This window comes from Natator depressus, chromosome 3, assembly GCF_965152275.1.
Source record: "Natator depressus isolate rNatDep1 chromosome 3, rNatDep2.hap1, whole genome shotgun sequence".
NCBI lineage: Eukaryota > Metazoa > Chordata > Testudines > Cheloniidae > Natator > Natator depressus.
This window is the reverse complement of record NC_134236.1, coordinates 113456234-113469535: the sequence shown is the minus strand read 5'-3', so window position 1 is coordinate 113469535 and position 13302 is coordinate 113456234. Positions and strand designations below refer to the sequence as shown.

At 45.0% G+C, this 13302-nt stretch overlaps 1 protein-coding gene across 2 annotated transcripts in view; it reads right to left on the bottom strand.

The window, feature by feature from the left end:
- Positions 1-4714, bottom strand: part of TAB2 (TGF-beta activated kinase 1 (MAP3K7) binding protein 2) — a 146569-nt gene extending 141855 nt beyond the window's left edge. The window contains exon 1 of one of the 2 annotated variants that reach the window (XM_074948586.1): positions 4592-4714. The gene's annotated coding sequence lies outside the window, so the exon portion shown is untranslated. The remainder of the gene's footprint in view (positions 1-4591) is intronic. The other variant, XM_074948585.1, reaches the window with a different exon arrangement.
- Positions 4715-13302: the final 8588 nt, after the last annotated feature.

Genomic DNA, 13302 nt, shown 5'->3' with positions numbered 1-13302 from the left:
ACACATGTTGCTACTAGGATTTGAGCAAGTTTTAAACTGCTCATTAAAGAAAGTGAAATTTGATCTTCATCTATGCTCTAAATATAAAGGAGATGCACATTTTCCATATTGCTAAAAAAAACTGATAATGCATAATATTTTTCTAAAAATGAAGTACTGATCATATTCAAGACCAGAAGTTGTTTTTGCTCTGTCACTGAAATGTACTATAAGTTTCTAACTAAAATAAACTACTGAGCACATTATACTGGAGTACTTGCTCTGCCAGCAAGATGAAGTGTATAATATGGTTGCTTCCCATCTCAATTTCTAAAATTTTCTAAAAAGACAAAATCTCTTAAGATGAGTTTACTGTTCTTTGACTAGAAACACATTTCATTCAACAGTGGACACAAAGTTCCAGAAATACCACAAGACCATAAACACACTGCATGGTCAGGTTTCACCAAATCAATCGTGTTAAGTAATTTAGGCCTAGTTGACTACAATGTGGTATAACTGAATAAGTGACACCCAGAGCTGACCATAACATAACATATGCTTAGAAAGAATGGTTAGTGACCATTTGTATACTTGCTCGCGTATTTTCTGCGCTGCAATTAGAGTTCACTGACTCAGCTGAATATAGTTAAAGACGTCTCCTAATTCTACTAAAAGCATTCAAGAAAGGCAGACCTTGTCTTGGGCTACAAATACCATTAGCCCAAGACAAGATTGACATTTTTCATGGTTTGGTTTCTTCTCTTCACCCTCCCAAGAAAGATCAAACCTAAGTACTATTTTAATGAAATAGGGCTGTTTAGGTTGGACATTAGGAAAACTTCCTGTCAGGACGGTTAAGCACTGGAATAAAATTGCCTAGGAAGGTTGTAGAACTCCATCATTGGAGATTTTTAAGAGCAGGTTAGACACCACTGTCAGGGATGGTCTTCTAGATAACACTTAGTCCAGCCATGAGTGCAGGAGACTGAACTAGATGACCTCTCAAGATTCCTTCCAGTCCTACAATTCTAAATATCATCTTAATGCTACCAACCAGAATCAATACTCAAAAACCAACATCAGGTGGAGAATTGGATGGCTTACTCCCTATGCCACAGGGTTATTTAAAAAGCAGCATCTAGGAATATAACATCTAATCAGGACTGGTTTACCAACTATGACCCAAGAGGTTTTTTAGGATCTGTCCTGTCAAGTCTCTAAACAGGAAGTTTAAGAGTAGCAGCTGTGTTAGTCTGTATCCGCAAAAAGAAAAGGAGTACTTGTGGCACCTTAGAGACTAGCAAATTTATTTGAGCATAAGCTTTCGTGAGCTACAGCTCACATTCATCGGATGGATGAAGTGAGCTCTGGCTCACGAAAGCGTATGCTCAAATAAATTTGCTAGTCTCTAAGGTGCCACAAGAACTCCTTTTCTTTTTAAATAGGAAGTGTACACTTTTAAATGAAAGATAATTCCAACACACAACTGAAAAGAAAAATCTTGTGAAAATAGTATATGCCACTGGAATCAGCTTAACTTTCATTTTGATCACTTTATTATTTTAACTTTAAGTATAAAATTTTTAAAACACCTACAAGTTCTGAATCATTGGAATTTTTGTTCTATTTCCTGTAAAAACACCAACAGCACTCAATATTCTGTTTGTACTAGCTCAAGAACAAAAAAAAGCACTGTGATCTCTCAGTCTTAAGTTTATACTTATCTCAGAAGCTCTAGATCATACCTGACAGACTTATTTCTTCCAATGTTTCCAACCATAAATGCTCATAGTACCAGAGAGGAATTTTCAACAGGGTAAAAAGCAACCTTGTTTTGCAATTTGAATACTTATATTCTCATACTCAAGTAGTTTGCCAAAAGCTTTTAAAACTTATTAGCATATAAAATATAAAGATTAGCCAAGAATAATCTGTTGAATAAATGACAAATTTAACTCAATGGGTCTTGAAAAATGGACTAGTCATCTACTAAGCTGGAAAGGAATAGGGTGCTGGGATTCCTACCAGGGTGCTGTCTCTCGACCTGGTTCAGAAACTATCTTTTATATCAACCTCCAGATTGTAGATGTAGTAAATTTCAAATCCCCTTGCCCTCCTTCTGACTTATCTGGCTGCTGGAAAGGAAGAACATTATTCTCTTCATATTCCCCCAGCTCCATCACAGTGTCTTTAAAAACTGGTGTGAGGAATGTTTCTGCTACACTGCCCCTTCCTCCACCCTCTTCATTGGTATGACAAAAGAAAAGGAGTACTTGTGGCACCTTAGAGACTAGTACTCCTTTTCTTTTTATGGATACAGACTAACACGGCTGCTACTCTGAAATTGGTATGACAGAGAATGTTTCTCTTCTGCTCTAGCATGACCCAAGCTTCTGGCTGCTACGAGATGAAGGGGGCTCCTTTGTTTTGGGTCATCCCTACAGCTTCAGTGCCTGCTTCTTTTACTATTCTAGATCTCCCATGAAGTAGCAGCATGAAATTGGCCCAATTCTTGTCAGTTTTCACTGCTGCTATTCAGAACCCTATGCCTAACAGAGAAAATGGACAAGAAGCAGTTCAGTTTTCATTCTGTTGTAGTTTAGGCCCCCCACAGACTTGAAATAACAGTACTGGGTAGTTTAACCTCTTGATTGTTGTTACCAAAAGTAACAACTCTTTAAATTAATGGAAATTGATGACATAGATCTAATCTTTCAAGTGTAGTGTGTCAAGGGAAGCATTACATTTGCCAACAACACATAAGAAGAGAATGGATTTGTCAAGCCCCAGAATCAAAGCATTCTACAGGTGATCCAGATAAAAAATAAATGCATTTAAATATACTTGCTCCTCCAGTAAATTACTATTTTTGACCTTGTCTACACTGGCGATTAACACTTATTTCAGCAAATGGTGGCCAATGATTAGTGCACACTAGTTCCAGATTGCTGAAAATATAGTCAATTCCCAGTATAGGTGAGGCTTAAGTTTAGTTTATACAGAATCCAAAAGCATGATGTAGCACACTCTAATACAGTGATTCTGTATTTATTAATTCAATACCAAATATATCCCCAAACTGAATTTGCTAAAAACTGTGTACAGTATATTCTTTTCAAAGCCAAAGTTTGGAAATGACAACATTATTTTATCGAGTCTATCAAAAGAATGGCCATACTGGGTCAGACCAAAGGTCCATCTAGCCCAGTATCCTGTCTTCCCACAGTGGCCAATGCTAGGTTCCCCAGAGGAAATGAACAGAACAGCTAACCACCAAGTGATCCATCCCCTGTCACCCATTCACAGCTTCTGGCAAACCTCAAGCCACCACCCATTTTGTCTAAGATGGCTAAAATAGGCATTTGACACCTTAAGTGTGTTCTACAGAACAAAGCCAGGACTTTAGTAGTAATATTAGAGTACTGCCTAGTGACATTCATCACGTCTTAGGTGCTGTAAAAATGCATGAGATGGTCCCTGCCCAAAGAGCGTAAAATCTGAATACGATTCACTGTTTAGAATTCAGAGTAGCAGCCACGTTAGTCTGTATTCCCAAAAAGAAAAGGAGTACTTGTGGCACCTTAGAGACTAATAAATTTATTTGAGCATGAGCATAAGCTTTTGTGAGCTACAGCTCACTTCATCGTATGCAAGTGAGCTGTAGCTCACGAAAGCTTATGCTCAAATAAATTGGTTAGTCTCTAAGGTGCCACAAGCACTCCTGTTCTTTTTACTGTTAAGAATGTTACTAAATGCCTTTCAATGAATGAAGCTCCATATTAGATACCTCTCGATAATGTATTTGGATCCTATAACAGGGCAAAAGATAAACTGTCTCAAGCAACCGTGTCAGAAACCCCTCTTAGAAAGATTTCATGAATTTCTTCTTCACAATTGAACTAACTTTAAAACTGGAAACTAACCTTCCACATATACTACATATGGAAAATACAACCAAATCCTGCAAAGACAATGTAGACAGCACACACACAAATCACACCTCTGACACTCTGGACACAAACCCAAACAGCACAATATCTCAGCAAACAGACACCTGTCAGCTATTTGGCATCAACCTCTCCCCCAACACCAAAACAAGCGCTTTTGAACGCTAATCCGTTTCCTTCTTTGGTTGGAGACAGCAATTTCTATAGCTAGATGCAGGACGGGGTCTCCCTCATGCCCCGCATCTCGTTGCGGAGCACACCGGCAGAGCCACACTCACACCCCCTTCGCACTCCGATGCGGGGCAGGGGCAGGGCCACCCCCCCACGGACCCAATCCCTTCCACTTCAAGGAAGGCAGCAGAGACGTGCCAAGGGAAATAGTTTCCATCCCGCCCCGGCTCCCCCGCCGGGCGGCAGCCCCCTGGCCGGCGGAGAGGCCGCTTCGTGCCCCTGTCTCGCACACTGCGCTGGGGGCTGCTCCCTCCACCGACAGCCCCCTCCCCCGTGCAGAGGCCTCAGCTTCCCTGGCCGCTGATGGCTGGCCGGGGAGCCGGGCCAGGGGCTGGCCCGGGAGGATCCCCTACCCCTCTCAGGCCTGCGGGCCGAGCTGCCCCCCGGGAGGGGAGCAGCCGCCAGGCCCGCCTCGGCGGGGTCAGCCTTACCCTCCTCCTCCTGCTCCTCCTCCCCCACCTCAGCAGCCGCCGCCACCAGCGTCGCCGCCTCCCGGCAGGGGGGACACCTCAGAGCCGCCCCGCAGCCTCCCGCCGCCGCTGCTGCTCCGCCGCTGGGGGGTGGGGGGGGAGGTCCAAGCTACCGCCGCCGCCTCCGCGGGCGGGAGAAGCGGGAGGCTCGGGGTGGGCGGGTGTCTGCGGGCGCCGCTCCCGTCCTCAGCTGGAACCGCTCCGGCTCCGCGTCGCTCCCGTCCCCCCCCCTCGCTGCGCTCCCAAATCAAAATAGTGTCACACAATATGGCGGCCGCCAAACACCGCGAGAGCTGCCCCGAGTGCTAACGGGAGCGGGGGGGGGCGGGGCAGCGGCGCCTGGCCGCTCGGGCGAAAGAGCGCGGCGGCTCGTGCGGCGCTGGGAATAGCCTGGGTGTGAAAGAGCCCGCGGGGGCGGGGCACCCCCCACGGCCCCTCCCTCACAGGAAGTAGCTCCTGGGGCTGCCAAGTGCCCCAGAGGGGAGCGCTTGGGAGACGAGGGCCTCCCCGGCCGTCACCCCCCCAAGGGCCCGGGGCGCAGCTACAGCCTCGGCGCTCCTGCTCTCGGAGCGGCGTAAAGACAAACCAGCGAGGCGCGGTGGACCCCGGCACCGCTCCCCCGGCGCTAGCTCCGAGCGCCGCCCCCCTGCCCCCCCGGACCCAGAGCGACTCGCCCCGGCGTGGCCGGGGCTGTCTCAGGGTCGGGCTGGCACATGCGGGCAGCGCTCGGAGCGTCTCAGCCCCCCTGTGGCCGGCTGGCCCCCAGCCGGTTTCCAGTGAGAAAGGGCAGCCCAGCGCTGTCAAATGTTGTCCAACATGCGAACTTCATGCAGTTATGCAAGTGATTTCCCCTTCCGCTTCTCTCCACCTTTTCCAGCCCTCATCCTCTCGTGCCTGCCCTGTGCTTTCCCCTTTCGAGGTGCGGGGCACACCGGCAGAGCCACGCTCACACCCCCTTCGCACTCTGTGCTTCTCCCACTTCACTTGGGCTCTTGGCCTCGTCCCTCCTTACCAGATGCAGTAGCCACCACCGCTGTCTCCTCCTGAAGTCGGCTTTGGGAGCGGAGAGAGAGGTGCTAAGGACACTTGACTGCCCGAATCCAGGCACCACTGCAAGAGGAATTGCAGTTTCTGTGTACAGTCCTGGTGCATACCTGGGACTTAGTAGCCGTACAGGGAGAAGGAGAGGGAGCGAGAGAGAGGACCAAGGAAAGTTGAATGGAAAGAGAACGGTAGATAAATGAAAAGGGGTGTGGAGGGGAAGAAGACGACACCCCCCCCCAATTTCCCCAACACCCCCCCCCAGTTTTTTGAACTAGTTACATGCAGTGTTGCCAGTTTAGTGATTGTTTGGAAATTTGAATTGAAATTGAAACATTAATACACACTTTAAAAGCATATACAGTGTATGATAAAATACATGTATCTGAAAAAATATAATAGATTTGAAAAGTATAAACATAGACTAGCTTCCTTATACAGCTGTTGTTTTTTATGACAATGTCAGTGCCTTCATTTCAGTGATGTTGGCCAACCTAATAATTTCAAATTATGATTTGTAAGCAAAGTCTAAATGAGCTTTCCCTGACAGCTAGTGATGAGCTAGGGGCTGGTGGGAAAGGCTTCAGGACCAGATTGTATTGTAATCTACCTCGGTATCCAGCAACAGAGCTGTGTTGCTTAAGTGATAGATTTTGGCTGGGGTTGGGTTACAAATCACTTGAATGCGGGGTGGGGGGCTAATGAAATGTTGTTATTTTTATTGTCTGAGTAAAGGGCAGTAGAACTGTACTTAGCTTGTGCTGATTGAGGGCATCAAGAGAGAGGGTAGGGACAGGTGTTTTGGTTGATGGTCTCCCTGAGTCACAAGTACGATTTGACCTGCCCCTCGCCACTGTTTAAGGACAGAGCTGATTAGGCTCCATAGATAGTCTTTTGTTTTGTTAAGTGACCACTACATCTGAAATCAGGTTTAAGTGCTTAGACCTGCTGTGGGACAGTGTTTCTGTGGAAGAGACGGCCCAGTCTGAGGTTCCCCCACTGAAAGCTCAGCTGAACACACCGAGAGGTGGGTGGAACCTCAAGAGACCAACTAGCAGAGGTCACAGTGGCAGGTGGCAACAGAAGGTGATGGCACAGGGCCATTGGCAACAGAGCGATGGAGTGAACAGTGGCACAATGAACAATAGTGGCCAGAGCGAACAGTGAGCAGCTGGAGGAATGAGCAAGGTGCCTTCTTGCCCCCAACCTGGGAGGTGAACTCATGTGAAAGCACCACTGAACTGTGAGTCTCCATTGACCAAGGACAACACCGGTGAGTGTTAATGAAGCTGTTAAGAATGCTGGAGACACAACATAGTTCATGTGAACAAACATGGCTATGGCATCATACTTTCTATTTAAGCAAGAGATACCACATATACAAACTGGAGGCCAATGTTAACTGCATTATCACTTGTTCATCCTGAAGTTGAACACTGGTTCTGAACAAGACCAGCAAATGCTCACTATCTTTCTGCAAGAAACTCAACTGACTGGCTAGAAGCATGTGGTGCAACAGTGAAAGACTCAACTGTTGAAAAAGTGAAGAACTCTCACCACAAAAAAAAATTTGCATACGTGGCTGATGAATGCACTGATGCAAATGGGCATCAAGTATTAAGTCATTGTGTACGTTAACTTCATGTCAGTGGTAGGCCAGTAGATGCATTTCTAGATGTTCAAGTTATAGAAGACACATTGGCTGCATCTGTGACAACCCACATCTTAGAAGAGTTAAATGCTTGTCAGTTGGACCCCAAACAGATGGCTGCTTGTGAATTTCATGGAGCTGCAAACTTCTCTAGAAGACATGGTGGAGTACAAGCTTTGCTCAGAGAAAAGTGTAACCCTAATCTCTCCTATACACACTGCAGAGGCCATCTACTCCAACTAGCGCTAGTACGAGCTGCAGACTCTTCAAAAGACATTTAAAAAGCTATAAATTTAATGTCTTCATTATATTCTTTTTTCAGCAAGAATCCAAAAAGACTGAATATCTTGGAAAATATAGAAGATACACTGGGACTGAAGTTCAAATTAGTACAACCTGGGAAAACCCTCTGGCTTTCTCATGAGCGATCCTTGGCTGTTGTCTTAATCACTCCAGCCGTTATTACTGGCTTTGGAAAGTATCTACCAAGATGGGATGGATCTAAGTAGTGAGGCTGGTGGATTACTTTTGCTACTATGTTCAGAGAAGACTATTGCCATTCTCTCTCTTGTAAGTCTACTGTTGAAACCACTTGGGTCATTAAACAATGCCATCCAGGCATCTGCTAAAACAGTATTCAGAGTAGCAGCCGTGTTAGTCTGTATTCACAAAAAGAAAAGGAGTACTTGTGGCACCTTAGAGACTAAGAAATTTATTTGAGCATAAGCTTTCGTGAGCTACAGCTCACTTCGTCGGATGCACCATTCATCCGATGAAGTGAGCTGTAGCTCACGAAAGCTTATGCTCAAATAAATTTCTTAGTCTCTAAGGTGCCACAAGTACTCCTTTTCTTTTTTGCTAAAACAGTAGTAGATCTTTGTCCAGCAATAGAAGCTACATTTGGATCAATCAGAGAGCTATCCATTGAAAATATACTGGAAGAAGCAAAGACTTCGGACCTGAAGTTGACTAATGAAGGCATTTATATTGAATCCTTAAGTGAAGAGGACAAGAAGTGTTTGTTAAGACAACTGAAAAAGTACACAGACTTGATTCTTAAAAATCTGCAACAGCAACTTCTAGATTCTACTCAACCTCTACGTAGCTTTTACAGATCCCTGTCCTATAAAACACCGACAGTTGAGTGGAGTGAGGCACTACCAGCAATGGGGCTGCCATGTGCTCAGGACAGAATAGAGAATTTGAACACAGAGTGGAATATCATACGACCAATGAATGAAGATTTGACTTCAGCTTTTTTATCATCACTAGTGGCTTGACCCAATCTTTGTGTTATGTTTCCTGGGATGAAAGAAGTATGAATTCATCTCTTGCTACTCCCAGTCACAACAGCTACAGTTGAGCGTTCTTTTGCCTCATTGAATAGAATTTTGTGTTCTGAAAGAAGTCGCTTTCTGCCTGATCATGTGAATGATCTAATGACCATATCAATTGAAGGAATGGAAGTACCAGACATACAAGAAGCCACCAAAGATGAATGCACTGCATTCAAGAAGTTCATTAAGAGAGTTGAGCAAAATTATAACAAGAAACCAAGAAGGATATAGATGTAGTGCTTCATAGAAGGCTTGGTAGCCAGCTTTAATTTGTGTGATTTTAAAACATGAGTTAAAACTAATAAAATGGTCATGAAACATTTTTCAGTTTTTACTGTGGTGCCACAGATCCCACCTTTACCCTCCCGGTCTCACCCCTCGTTGGCGCTGACTCTCCCCTCCCCCCCTGTAAATTCTAACACCCCCCTTAATTTCAATTCCTGGGGAAAACACTGCACTGAAGGTAAATAGGTCAAACTAAAAAAGTGTGGAGGAAACAAAATGTTAAAATTACCCTCAAGAAAAAAGATACAGATAACAGGAGGAGACAAGAAAAGATGCATCAGCATCTACAAAGAAAAATGGAGAATAAAAAAGGAAAGACAAGGGAGAGACACATATGAAGTTATTTTAGGGGGAAGATTGCTTCATAAAACATTTTCAGTCTGTTTTATTTGTGGTTTGTCTGTTACTAGCTATAAAATAAATCAATTTCTTTTGGTTTTAGACAGATAACAGGCAATAACCCAAACTCTGGGGTGCACTCTCCTTGGATGCTACAGCTTGCTAATTTTCTTCTTCTTCTTCTTCTTCTTCTCCTCCTCAAGAAGTTGACAGGTAGGCTCAGTTATAGTAACTTACACACCTCTCAAGAACTTACTACCCCTTACCATAATTAACTTCAGAAGGCAGCTGGTGCCAAGCCAGTAATGGACTGTGTGCAGGTGAATCCCTGTACTCACATGGCAGACCCCTTACTTTCAGTGGCAGGACTTAATTAGGTTGGAGAGGTCACCCTTGCCAAGTCACCAGTAGGTCCTAAGAGACAGATTGGAAGGCCTGATCAAATTCCCATTAAAGAAAAAAAGAGACTTAATTGATGTCAATGAGCATTATATTAGAGCATTACTCATTGGAGAATTGCAAAGTTTTTATTAAATAAAAGGCAGGTCAGGCAGCAATTCATACACCTTAGCACAGTGTGCAATAAAAACCAGGAAATCACTTATTTCGCTCGCACACACACACACACACACCCCCCTTGAAAATTTTCCTGAAAGCAGTTTCTATTGCAGAGAAATCAAAGGATGAAGTCTTCTACATTGCTAACCCCAGAGGCACTGGAGGTCTACAATACATTCTTCTAAGGAGAGCATGTAAAGTGCTAGACAGAGTCATTCTACAATTTTAAGAATACCATGTCCCATAGAAGAATAAGAATAGGAAAAGGTGTATTTTCTATGCAAGAAACTGGCCAGCAAATGGCATTATTGCGTATTAGGAGAGTGGTCCAATAAAAGATATTACCTCACCCACCTTGTCTACCTAGTAAGATCATTTTTTAAATTAACAGATGGACTAATTGGAAACCAAATTACTTTTGGCATATAATTGAACTAGATTAAAAGCAAGGTTAGTAGCAAGAAATAAACTTGACTTTGTAATAAACAATGGATATTTCCAGAGCTTGTTAAAACTATACGTTCCAAATGAAAATTTTAAGTAATAAAAAACCTGAAGTGCATCTAATTAAAATTGGCATAAAGACAGAATACACAGCTAAACAAACACCAGAGACCAGATTTGTTTGCAGTACATGTAGGGAGAACTACAGCACAAAGCTAAGGTGTCCAGCACAAGAAGTTAGGTGTTGCATGTGCAATAAAAAAGATAGACATTTTGCAAAAAATATGTTTCTTTCAATATAAATTGCAAAGAAATACAAGCTTATGGTTTAATTTGAATATCAGATTAAATATTTTAAGTCTTTTCTGCAAACAGTTGCTATGATTACTTCACACTCATTTCCAGTATCTAGTTTCAAATTCTCTTCTTGTATATTTATTTCCAATGTCACAAACCGATCTACTGCAGAGGCTTGTTTGGTAAATTTATTACGAGACCCAACAAAGAACTCTGGTCTACACTACACAGTTAGGTTGACATAAGGCAGCTTATGTCAATTTAACTATGTCAATGTGCACACTACAGCCTTGCTCCTGCTCATGTAGGGCCTGGTCTATACTATGAGGTTAGGTCGAATTTAGCAGCGCTAAATTAGCAGGTCAATTTTATAAGGAATGAGTCTACACAGCCAACCCTGTTCCTGACCTAAAGGGCTCTTAAAATCGACTGCTGTACTCCTTCCCGACGAGGGGAGTAGCGCTAAAATCGACCTTCCTCGGTCGAATTTGGGATAGTGTAGATGCAGCGTTGTGCAATTCAATGGTATTAGCCTCTGGGAGCTATCCCAGAGTGCTCCAATGTGACCGGTCTGGACAGCACTTTCAACGCCAGTGCACTAACGAGGTACACAGGAAAAGCACCGGGAACTTTTGAATTGCATTTCCTGTTTGGTGAGCATGGCAAGCTCAGCAGAACAGGTGACCATGCAGTTCCAGAATCGCAGACGAGCTCCAGCATGGAGCGAATGGGAGACACTAGATCCGATTGCTGTGTGGGGAGAAGAATCTGTGCAGGCAGAACTCCGAGCCAGCAGAAGAAATGCTGATATATATGCCAAAATCGCACAGATGATGGTGAACAGAGACTACACCAGGGACACACAGCAGTGCTGCTTGAAAATTAAGGAGCTCAGGCAAGCCGACCAAAAAACAAACGAGGCAAACGGTCGCTCCGGGTCAGAGCCCCAGACATGCGGCTTCTATGATCAGCTGCATACCATTCTAGGGGAGGACCCTCCCAGTATCCCACCACTCTCCATGGACACCGGCAAGGTGGCAGCCTCACGCAACATGGATGAGGATTTTGAGGAGGAGGAGGAGGAGAATGCACAGCAGGCAACCAGAGAATCCGTTCTCCCCGGCAGCCAGGACCTTTTCCTCACCCTTGAGCCAGGGAGTATTGTTCCCGGACCCTGAAGGCGGAGATGGCACCTCTGGTGAGTGCACATTTGTAATGACACTATGGGGGTTAAAATAAATTTGTGTTTTTAATGTTTGATTTGCCCTGAACAATTGGGATGCATTCGTGGCCAGTACAGCTACTGGAAAAGTCTGTTAACGTGTCTGGGGATGGAGTGGGAATCCTCCAGGGACATCTCCATGAAGCTCTCCTGGAGGTACTGTGAAAGCCTTTGCAGAAGGTTTCTGGGGAGGGCTGCCTTACTTTGTCCTCCATGGCAGGACACTTTACCACACCAAGCCAGTAGCAAGTGGTATGGAATCTTGCAGCACCAAGCATGACAGCGAATGGTCCTGGATTTTGGTTGCATTCATGCAACATTCAGTCTTTATCTTTCTGTGTCAGCCTCAGGAGAGTGATATCATTCATGGTCACCTGGTTGAAATAAGGGAATTTTTGTTAGGGACCAGTAATCCCCTCTGTTTGGTGATCCCTGACACATTAGACCCTGGTCATGCTAGGCTGTTTGTGATTGGCTAAAAGGGATCATCCCGGAGAATAGCCACATGTGGGTGTGGGGAGAGGGGAGTGCTGCACATCCACCCCAAAACCGCAGCCCCTCCTTTTAAATGGCAAACCCAACCAGCATTGGTTGCTATGGGAAAAGAGGGCGCTGCAGTTTGAAACCATTCCCACATGTTATGAACGTGAAAGAAGCCAACCCCACATACGCTTTGGCTTACCATGGCTGCCTGGAAACCAAATTCTGTTGCCCAGCAGCGTGTGATGTTTCACCATACCAGCAGGTGCTCAATATAAAAGGCAAAATGTGACCTTGTACCTAACATGTGCTGACTACTGTGAAAGAGTCTCCCTTTTGTTCTCAGAAATGTATCTTCTTAAAATCTACTCCCCCTTTTTTCCCTCCTGCAGTTGCAAATGTTTCTATGTTCCCCTATCAACTCCATCCCTGAGGTTATCATAGAATATCAGGGTTGGAAGGGACCTCAGGAGGTCATCTAGTCCAACCCCCTGCTCAAAGCAGACCAAGCCCCAATTTTTGCCCGAGATCCCTAAATGGCCTCCTCAAGGATTGAACTCACAACCCTGGGTTTAGCAGGCCAATGCTCAAACCACTGAGCTATCCCTCCCCTATCACAGATTAGAAGGCGAAAAAACCCACACTTGCGATGCCATGTTTTCCGAGCTCTTGCAGTCTTCCTGCACTGATAGGGCACAGCTGAATGCATGGAAGCATTCGGTGGCAGAGGCCAGGAAGGCATACAGTGAGCGTGATCAGAACACACAGGAGGAGATGCTGAGGCTAATGGAGGAGCAAACGGACATGATGGACGTCTGGTGGAGCTGCAGGAAAGGCAACTAGAGCACAGACCCCCACTGCAGCCATTGTGTAACCGCCTGCCCTCCTCGCCAAGTTCCATATCCTCCTCACCCAGACGCCCAAGAACGCTGGGGGAGGAGGCTCCGGGCACCCTGCCATTCAACTCCAGGGGATGGCCCAAGCAATAGAAGGCTGTCATTCAAACAGCTTTGATTTG